Source organism: Crocodylus porosus, unplaced genomic scaffold (genome assembly GCF_001723895.1).
Source record: "Crocodylus porosus isolate Cpor-Errol unplaced genomic scaffold, CroPor_comp1, whole genome shotgun sequence".
In the NCBI taxonomy this organism is placed as follows: Eukaryota; Metazoa; Chordata; order Crocodylia; family Crocodylidae; genus Crocodylus; species Crocodylus porosus.
The window spans coordinates 25,827,567-25,838,548 of record NW_017728918.1 but is presented as its reverse complement, the minus strand read 5'-3'; positions in this window follow the sequence as shown (position 1 = coordinate 25,838,548).

Sequence of the window (10,982 nt, the reverse complement as noted above, 5' to 3'; positions counted from 1 at the left end):
CTGGGGGCAGGGGGCTGTGGATTGGTAGTGAGTGGGGGCTGGCAGGGCTGGGGGAGCAGGGACTTAGGAGTGAGGAGCAGAGGCAGGGTACAGGCATATCACAGCGCCCCCACAATTGTATACCACTTCCCCATCTCCTCCTCCCCACCCAGTGTCATCTTTTGTGCTGCTGGAAATATGGTAACCCTAGTGTCCATTGAGCTTTAGATATCACACGAGGATCAGGCCCCTAAACAAGATTTAAGCCTATGCACGTGTATTATGTTATCGGCTGTAACACATTATCGGGCTGTAAAGTGTAACGTCTATTATGGCCTTCAGATTATGAACTCTGGCTTCCTAAGATACTAGGTCAGTCTTTTAGTATGCTCCATGCACTACTGATCATCAATTCTCTGCCTTTTCTGGTTAGCAAAGGAGAATAACATTAATACATTGTTTATTTCTCTTACATTCTGAGAATTATTAAAGTCTTAGCATCATAGAAAATTAGGGTTGGAAGGGACCTCTGGAGGTCATCTAGTCCAGTGTTTCTCAACCCATGGGTCACAACCCAAAAGTGGGTCACAAGAATATATGAAAGGGTCACAAAAAAACTTTAAAAATGGATCAACAAACTTTAAAAATGGATTCTCCTTTAAAGGAGAAAAATATGGGAAATTGTGGCTTTTCCCTTGCAGGCTGGCAGAGTTTTAGCTTGCAGGAGGCTGTTTGCCCCTGCCCCCATTTCACACACTGGGGGTTGGGGCCTGAGGGCAGAGGGCAGCAGTTCAGGGATGAAGGGCACTGGATCAGGACTGGCCATCAATGTTTACAAATGGGTCCTGGTACAAAAAAAGGTTGAGAACCACTGATCTAGTCCAGCCCCCTGCTCAAAGCAGGACTATCCCCAACTAGGTCATCCCAGCCAAAGCTTTGTCTAGCCAGGTCCTGAAAACCTCCAAGGATGGAGATTCCACCACCTCTCTGGGTAACCAGTTCCCAGGGCCAGCCTGTCCTATCCTGCACAGCCTGTGGCCACAGGGGGTCCTACAGCAAAGGGGCTGTACCCCAATCACCCCCTGTCACCTGTGCCATGTTTAAAAAGCTTGATGCAGGCAGGGACCCCTTCCCAGCCAAAGCAGGGGAGGAGTTCCTGGCTCCACTCCTGCCCCGGCCCTGGCCCTGAGGAGGGAACCCAGGTATCCCCAGCACATGCTGCCCCAGCTCCCCACTTCGCCACAGTGCAGCCCACGTGCATGCAGCCTGGCCCCAACTACTTCATTTCAGTGGGTTTATACTGCAATTAACTGCAATTTTGATTTTTTGATGAATCAGGGGCCCCCAAAACTGTATCTTGCAATGGGCCCCAAAACATTGTGGGCCAGCCCTGCCTGTTCCAGTGTTTTACTGCCCTCCTAGTGAGAACATTCTTCCTAATAACTACCCTAAACTTCCTTTGCTGCAACCTTAGACAGTTGCTCCTTGTTCTTTCATCTGCTACCTTTGAGAACAGTCTAGCCCCATCCTCTTTCAAACCTCCATTCAGATAGTTGAAGGCTGCTCTTAAATCCACCTCAGTCTGCTCTTCTCCAAACTAAACAACTCCAGTTCCCTCAGCCTCCACTCAGAAGTCATATTCCCCAGCCTCCTTACCATTCTTGTTGCCCTCTGTTTGACTCTCTCCTATTTGTCCATGTGCTTTGTGTAGTGGGGGGCCCAAAACTGAACACAGTACTCCAGATGTAGCCTTACCAGTGCTGAATAGAGGGGAATAATCACTTCCCTTGATTTGCTGGCAACACACCTACCAATGCAGCCAAGTACGCCATTAGCCTTCTTGGCAACCAGGGCACACTGTTGGCTTATATTCAGCTTATTGTTCACTGTAACCCCAGGTCCTTTTCTGCAGAGTTGCTGCCCACACAGTCAGCCCCCCATCTCTACTGGTGCATGGGATTGATCTGTCCTAAGTGCAGCACTTTGCACGTGTCCTTGTTGAACCTCATGAGATTCCTTTTGGCCCAATCCTCCAATTTGTTGAAGTCACTCTGAATCCTAGCCCTATACTCCAGCATATTTATTACTCCCCACAGTTTGGTGTCATCTGCAAACCTGCTGAGGGTGCACTTTATACCATTGTCCAGGTCATTGATCAAGACATTGAACAAAACCAGCCACAGAACCGAACCCTGGGGCACTTGACACGATACCAGCTGCCAACTAGACATCAAGCCATTGATTACTACCCTTTGAGCCAGACGCTCCACCCAGTTTTCTATTCATCTTACAATCCATTCATCCAGCCCATACTTCCTTAGTGTGCCTGCGACAATGTGGGAGACCATATCAAAAATCTTGCTAAAAATCAAGGTATGCCACATCCACTGGTCTCCCCGTATCCACAGAGCCAGTTGTCTCATCATAGAAAGCTATCAGGTTAGTCAGGCATGACTTGCCCTTGGTAAATCCATGGTGACTGTTCCTAATCACCTTCTTCTTCCCCAAGTGTTTTCAGATGGTTTCCGTCAGGAACTGCTCCATGATTTTTCCAGGGAACTGCAGTGAGGCTGACTGGTCTGTATTTCCCTGGACCCTTTTTTCCCTTTCTTAAATATGGACACTATGTTTGCTCTTTTCCAGTCATACAGGACCTCTCTTGATCACCATGAGGTTTCTAAGATTATGGCCAGTGGCTCTGCAATCACATCAGCCAAGTCCCTCAGCACCCTTGGGTGCATCCCATCCAGCCCCATGGACTTGTACACATCCAGCTTTTTAAAAAAGTCCCTAACCTATTCTTTTGCCACTGTTGCCTGCTCACCTTCTCCCTAAACTGGTGCCTGGCACAGTAGTCTGGGAGCTGACCGTGCCTGTGAAGACTGAGGTGAAGAAGGCATTGAGCACTTCAGCCTTTTCTGCATCCTTTGTCATAAGGTTGTCTCCCCCATTCAGTAAGGGACCCACACTTTCCCTGATCCTCCTCTTGTGACCAACATACTTCTAGAAACCCTTCTTGTTACCCTTCACATCCCTTGCTAGATGCAACCCCAATTGTGCTTTGGCCTTTCTGACTTCATCCCTGCATGCCCAAGCAATACTCTTATATATGTCTTATATGTACATACACAGAGAGAATGATTTCTTTCTTTCTTTTGAATGCTTAGTCAGAGAGCTATGATTGCCAATAATAAGCACCCCTCCATTTTTAAAGACTAAAATAATACATATCTATTAGAAGTTCAAAGTATAATTTCATATGTACAGTTCTCATCACATTTGGGTTCTCAGTGATCCATCTGCAGTTTATCAATTAGTTGTCACTTTTCCTTTCTGCCAAGATTGGGAATTCATTTCCTACCACAGAGGTGGCCCGAATGATAATGTGCAGGTGGCTTGAGATATAGCATAAATATATTATGCTTTACAAAGTCTCATTTATCATGTAAATATGCATGTGCCCTATGGAGATGAAGTGGCTTGATGCATTATAAGGTGTTACCCTGGTTGGCTTTTATTTTTAAAATTGTTAAATAATGGAAGTCATGCTATGCTCATATAGGCTGGAATGCCAGCCACTGACCATGTGATGTGGATGTCTCATCTTATCATTCTTTTTCCATTACTACTATGTCTCCATTTTTTACTAATAACAGCACTGACTGGCAGCCAATAAAATTCAAGTGAAAATTGCTGCTCTGTTAGCATGGATATAGTGGCTCTCTAAGACTGGTGTCCTTAGAAAGATGCTTTTTGTTTCCACATTTCCTGTTAGCATGTCTACATTTTGATATTGGGGGTCAATCACATCAGCTAACTCTCTCAGCACCCTCAGGTGCATCCCATCCAGCCCCATGGATGTCCAGCTTTTCTAAGTAGTCCCTAACCTGCTCTTTTGCTATTGTTGTTCTACTGGAACTACATTGAAATATGAACGTAACTACAGTTGCAGTTAATTTTCAATAGAGGGCTGCGCTATATCAAAAGTAAAACTTCCAGTGGAGTATCAGGGTGACAGAGAGAACAGCCAGCTAAGTTTGGAGAGGCATTTTCCTTAGATGGGACTGTTACTTGTTTCTTGAACTAAAACAGTAGCTGGTTTTCCTACTACATACAGGTTTTTACCTTTCTAGAAGATACTTTTAAAATGTCTTCTCTTTCGTGCAATAATAAACTACACACAGATGTGGAAACTAATATTATGGGAGAGGAAAAGTGTCTCAGTATGCTTTTCTTCCTATCAAACCTCTATGCACAGCTTTTAAAAATTCGGTGACTGTGAGATGGGAGGGAAATGGTGTTCCTTTGATTTTTGGAGTGTGTGATTTGGGTGCAGTCTAATAGTCTGCATAGAGTATGTTTGGGAGCCAGGTACTGTATCTAGGACAGAAGACTTCTGGCTGAGCATATGAGGGAACCTGATCAATGCTGATGGACAGGTAACTGCCAAGCAAAAGGCTTAAAAGCCCAGAGGCTGGCAACCAGAAGCACCCACTGAACAGGAACAGGAGAGTTTGTAGGAGGAGTTAAGGTGGGATTGTCTCCCCTGCTTTAGAAGTAGGGACAGAGAAGAAAATATAATGATGGCCACTGAGGCACCAGCAAAGGAAGGGGAGAAGAGCAAGAATGAAGATAATTGGAGACAATGATGGGGGTCACAGAGATTTGAGGACATGATGGAGGAGAGGTAATAGGAGGTTGCACAAATGTCATGATTTACAGGCACCCAAAAACCACAATGGGCCTGTAGGGCAGGTCCCTAGGTGAGAAAGGTGACCCAGGAGAGCCGATGACCATGAGGATGAGGAAAGGAAAGAGAGCAATTGGAGGAGCAATCACATCTCCCTGTTTGCTCCTGTAGAGAATATGAAAGAAACAGATAGGCAGTCTCACAAGAAGGGAGGTGGAGACCATGCAGATAATCAGGGAGCCCCAAGAGGAACAAGAATAAACAGAAGACTGGGAGAAAGAATAGAAAGAAGGATCCTTAGAGCAATTTCACAATGAAAGGGAGAAGACCAGAAATGGATACCATTAGGAGGAAGAGGTAGATCTACATGACTGGGGACTCCTTGCTAATTGACAGACTTTTAATGAAAGCAGACCCAGAGAGAAGCCAGGAGCAGAAGTATGATATACAGACCTTGTGGCGGGCCAGTAGGTGGTGCTCCTGCACTGAGCCACCCACCTCACTGCACCCAACCATCTTCCAAGCTCCGAGTGCTTCCCCAGGGGCACCTCACATCTGTCTGAGCCCCTTCCTGGAGGACACCTGCTAGCCTGGGGGTAATCCCATCACCACCCAGGGTCTGGACTGATCCTGGCTCTACGACCCCTGGGAAACACAGGCCTAGTAGTCCTTGAGGGTACTCGACCCACTTCAGGAACTTGGGGTGCTTCCTTTAGTCTGAAGCACAAATAGTGGTCTCTGTTAGTCAGCTGAATCAAGAGAACCCCAAGGCATAATCTAGCCCCTCTCCCATGCTAGGTACCAAGGAGAACTTTACTGGTTACAAGGAGTAGGTTTGGAATAGGGTACAGGGTACAGCAATGTCAGAGAAATCCCATAGAGCAAACAGGGTGGCTGGGTAGCCTTTGATCACACTTCTGACTTACTGCAAGCTATATATTTAGTTAGATCTCAGGTAGCTTACTCATGAGGATCATTCAGAGGCAGGTGGAGATTCCCTCTGGAGGCAGGCAGTTCATTGATCGTGAGTTTCAAGTGAGAGCAAGTTTCAGATGGTTCAGCTTCTAAGTTTTCATCATGGCTACTGCTCCTCTTCCTGGGCAGTCCTGAACTTACATAGACCTTATGACCTCATTTACGTGTTCCAATGGAGGCCAGCACCTGTTGGCTGCCAGCTAACCAATTTGAAATTTGTCATTGGTTGCTGGGTAGACTAGTGTTGCTTAGAACAATAGGAAGCCTAAGCCCTGCACCCAGGGATGTGATGCCAGTCACGGAGGCAAAGGGAGCAGGTTTCCCCCCTCCCTCAGGAATGTATCCAGCTCAGGGTCACATGAAGAGATGGGGCAGTGAAGTGACCATGGTAACGAAATTGTCAGGTAGCAGAGTTTTGGAGAGAAACAGGAATGGTATTCTGCCACAGATCCTACATTGAAAAGGATCTGGTTGAGAGCGGGGAAGAATCTTTGACCATCCTTCACACTGAGACAGAAGATACAGCCAGATGCCCATTGGAATGGATCAAAAGTGTCTATGCGCCCCTAAAGAAGATGCTTAAGAAACCAGAAGTTCAGGCAGATTTCAGGTCCCTATGAGAGACAACAATGGTGATTGCACAATGGGACACTATCAACAGAAGGCACAACAACTGGTGCTAGGAAAGAGTAATGTTTTACAATACAGACTCATAGGAAGGGGATTCTTCTCAATAGCCGGACTTCACCTGAGTACCTGAAAGATCCTGCTCACAAGCATTTACAATACAGAAGCCAACAACCAGGAGGCAGAAATAGGCAAAGTGGTTTGTCTAATACCACACAGCAGGTTGGTGGTAGAGTCAGGACTGGAACCTTTGTTTCCTGACAGCAAATGCAATGTCCTATCCTTCTGAGCTACACTTTGCTCTTTTATTGGTGGTCTCTACTCCTGTGTGGTACTCCACCAACACCTATGGTCACACAGTGCATGGACCACATTTCTTGTTCTAGATCACTAGTTCTCAACATTTTTAGACTTGAGGCACTCCTGGGTAAAATCAAGGCCAGCTCTTAGTCTTTACTGTTTTTTGACTACAGAAAAAAAATAGAGTAGTTTTTCTTTTGCAAAGAACTCAGAAAGACCACAGATGTTGATTTATATTTCAAGTCTCTGGATTTATCTTGTGAATCATGTTTGCACACCCAACAGTGCCAACATTGTGTGGCACCCTATAGAGCCCTTGAAAGAAACTGAAGAAACCCCAGAGTGCCATGACACCCTGGTTGAGTATCACTGTGCTAGATGAATGCAGAGAGGCTATGGATTCTCTCCAAGCAATATACTAAGAAATACCAAAAGGACAAATGCAAAATGATCTGCATCAGGGGTGATGGGGTAGCAGCTCCATCACCCCTTCTCCATCACCAGCTCAGCACAGCTCCTTTATCTTCTTCCCCCTCTCTAATAGTCCTTCTCTTCAGGCAACTTATGATTAATTGCAAAAGTCTTAGGTGACCTTTCTCTGTCGTCTCTTGTCTGCTTTCAGAAGTCAGGGACTTTTGTTGCCATGGCAATAGGAGCCAAAACCTGAGTTTCAATCAGAAGATTTTAGAGAACAGATTTGTAGTGTTTGTCCTGGATCCATTGTTGCAAATGGTCTATGTTTTCATGAGGACCCCTCAGTCCCATTCCAGCTCTGTAGGAAACAGGACTCAGAGACCAGTAGTGAACCCAGTGGAGGTTACATAATTGTAAATGCATGATTGTCCTAAAAAGACAGAATTTTAACCTCTTTCTGAATGGTTTGAGGCCTTAAGGAATATCATTTTTATACTGGCAGAGAGCCTTGAGGAAGCAGGTAGTCTAAGAAAGAGGAAGGAACCTACAGGACGGCAAAGTTTTACAGGTGAATATGTTCAAGTGGTTTTATCCAAGTGCAGTCCCTGAAGATACTGTGTTAGAATAGTCTTATGGTGGATTGTGCATTTTTGTGGGTCAGCTACTCAGCTGATCTGATTTGACATCAAGTTCTCCACTGGAGGGTCTGAGCCTGCTTGGGTCATGAGGATGGCAGTTAAAGACAATTTGGAGGTTCATGTTCTGTTAACTGGTAGTTTCCTTAATTGGTCATCCTGATTGGTAATATATTCGAACACCCCAACAACAATTGAATTTGTTTTGCATAGGCAGATCAACAAAATGGGCATTTAGAAGACAGGGGCTCTTTGAACAACCAGACACAGAGTTTGGCTGTATTCTACGGCATCCATGATTCAAAATGGCCCATTAAATCTCTAGCTTTCCAGAGCCCTTTATTTTGCATTTGTGTAAGCTCAAACAGCTGAGGAAAATCTGCCATTACTGTTCACTTCACAGCAATTTGCAAAACAGATTTAAGCCGAACAGTTGTTACACAAATTGAGACTGAATGCTTGAATGAAAATTAAAAACAAACAAACAAAACTGAGCACACTGTTGTCCCACATGCATCTCAACAGAAACCTGAGGTAGGCTGTAGCATACTCCTGTTGGATGATTCTGCTGTCCGTTCTCTAAAAGGCCTGGATGTTGCCAAATGTTTCCCTGTTACAAAAAGAGTGAACCCCTGGAGGGTCAAATTCAGCCATCAGATGCCCATGAATATTTCTTACTGTAATCACTAGAGGCAAAGTGCATCCATACGAGGGTAGAATTTGGCATCGCTATATTTAACTCCTGGAATTTTTCCTTCACTTGTATTTGAAAGTAGACTAAAGATTGAACTGTGTACATGCTGAGAGCTTTAGACAGATGCATTAATAAATAAATAGTCTTCAACCCTCCCCCTTCCAAGAGTTGGAAATAAATTGCTGATACATTTGGGGTTAGGGGGAGAAGGAGACAATTTCAATGTACTTATTTGCATTCTGGGTTCCCACCCCTCCCCCAAATGATCTTCTCCTCTAGCACACATGGCAAGGAAACGGCTGCATCTGCCAGAACAAATATTTTGAAAATACCGGTATGAAATATTCAGCATTTGAGAGCAGTTTATGAAGTCCTGGGAAAGTCTGACCTACAAATATAAAGCAAAATAGTTTGCTGGCCAATCATCCCCTGGCATCTGAGTGGCAGAGTGAGGTACAGCTGGTGGTTCAGGAAGTGGCAAATGAAGGTTGATATGTGAATCCCAGCTGTTGAATTTAAAGTACGAATGCCAAAAGACAATGCACAGAGGAGGCAATTTGAACTGCATCTGTAATGTCATTCAGTTGCAGGGAAGCAGTCATTAGGTAATATATGTTTTTTTCTTGTTGCAATGATTTATTGTTATATTTGCCACAACAAACCTGCTTTCTCATTACAATTAAGCTACTTACTGAAATAGTAGAAAGAGGGTTGTTTCAAAGGTCTCATTATCACAGTTGTAAACAGAAAATGCAAACATTCATGCGGGGCTGAATGGAATTCATGAGCTGGAAGTCCTCAGGCATATAGTTCAGGTCTGGGCTCCTGACAGCAGTTGGAGTTTGGCCCTTGACTTCAAATGGAGCTAGATCAGGTTGTTAAGGCTGAAGTGCAAAGTGTAGCCCAGAAGGATAGGACATTGCATTTGCTGTCAGGAAACAAAGGCTCCAGTCCTGAGTCTACCACCAACCTGCTGTGTGGTATTAGATAAACTACTTCACCTATTTCTGTTCAGCAGTCTGTTCTCAGGCTGCTGCTGGATAAAGATGGGGGACTCTATCCTGACCTGTGAGGAAGCTGTATCAGTGGAAAGTCCATGGCTCTGCTCTTCCCCTCAGCTAGGGCAGGGCTGGAGAATGGGAAAGGGTTTCTAGTGCAAAGCCCATGGAGTGCAAACCACAATTCGGAGCTGCTGTCTTGCTGCAGCAAACCCTGAAGCAGTTGGTGGAAACCCTAAGCCTCAATTTAGGGAGGGAGGTGTAATTTGCCCCCTTCCACCTCTGCTAGTGAATCAAGCCCATAAACAGCTAGGTATATATTATATGGTTTGTATATACACAGTCAGAGTCAAATAAAAGGGGTATCTCAATAGCATAATGCCAAGTTCTGCACTTAAAAGGCTGGCCTAGAAGGGGAAGCAGGATCTGCTATCTTCAGTGCAAAACTAATGCAGGATGCCAACGCTAGCTTTGCTACTGACTACTGTAACAGGAAGCCAAGAAGAAATGCAGCAGGGCAACCTTGCAGTGTAGGCAGGCTGCTAAGCAGGGGCTAGCTACATGGAAACAAGCAGGCTGTGTGGGGCAGAGTCCAGGCAATCTGAGCATAAAGGCTGCCAGCAGCAAGAGTAAAGTGCAGCAGGGAAGGGCAGGCTGATAAGCCCAAGGGAAAACCCAGTGCTTAGAGTCACCTGCTTGGTCACCTGACCATAAACCTGACAGTAGAGGCAAGGTGGAAGGGGGCAGTCTAGCCCTGCATGCTACAGGGAACTGATCTCATGGGGGAAAGGGGCTGCAGAAGGCAGCCTGGCAGGCACCCTAGCCACCTGTAAGAGCTAGGAGGTAGGGCTTACAGGAAGGCATCAACACAGAGTTAAGGGAGATTTTTGTTGTAAGCAGTCTTTTGTATTTGTGTTGTGTTAAAGTTGAAACCAGAGGACTGGGTTGTAGGTAAAGGGGACAGCAGAGAGGTCACAGAGGTGCCTGTAAAGCACCTTGCATAGAGCCCTGTAGGGGTCAGAGACCAAAAGGGGGATAAGCAATACCAGAGCTACCTGGCTTGAGTTGGGGACCTCAGAGGGCTGAGAGGGGGAAAAAAGAACAGCCAATGAACGTCGTGTCCCTCCTGAGCCTGGGGGGGCATGGTGACTGCCCGCAGGCAGTGTTGGGGGCATGTCAGGGGCGAGCGGGGAGCTCCTGCAGCTGGCTGCAGCAGTGTCGGCGGTGAGGAGAAGGGGGATGGTGATTGCCGACTGGTAATTGGAGACCACCCACAAACACCATCGGCAGCGGCTAGTGGTGATTGGTGACTGCCCACAGATGCCATTGACGGTGCAGGGGGTGGCGAGCAGCAACCACCCACAGGCATCACTGGCAGTGGCAGCCAATCTCAGGGGGTGCATGTGCACCCCCTACGCATTGCCAATGGAACAGCCTTGCCTGGGTTTGGGACCCCAGGGGACCCAGAGCCCAGGAGGGGTGAAGCCAGGGCCAGGGGGCCCAGAGGCCAAGAAGTGTGAGAGGTAGGGGCCAGGGGCTCAGAGACACCAACATAAGGAGAGATAAGGCCAAACCAGACCTGATACTGGCTACGGGGGACGACCTAATCGGCGACCTAGTGATTGATGGGAAGCTGGGTGACAGCGGCCATGAGCTGATCACCTTCACCA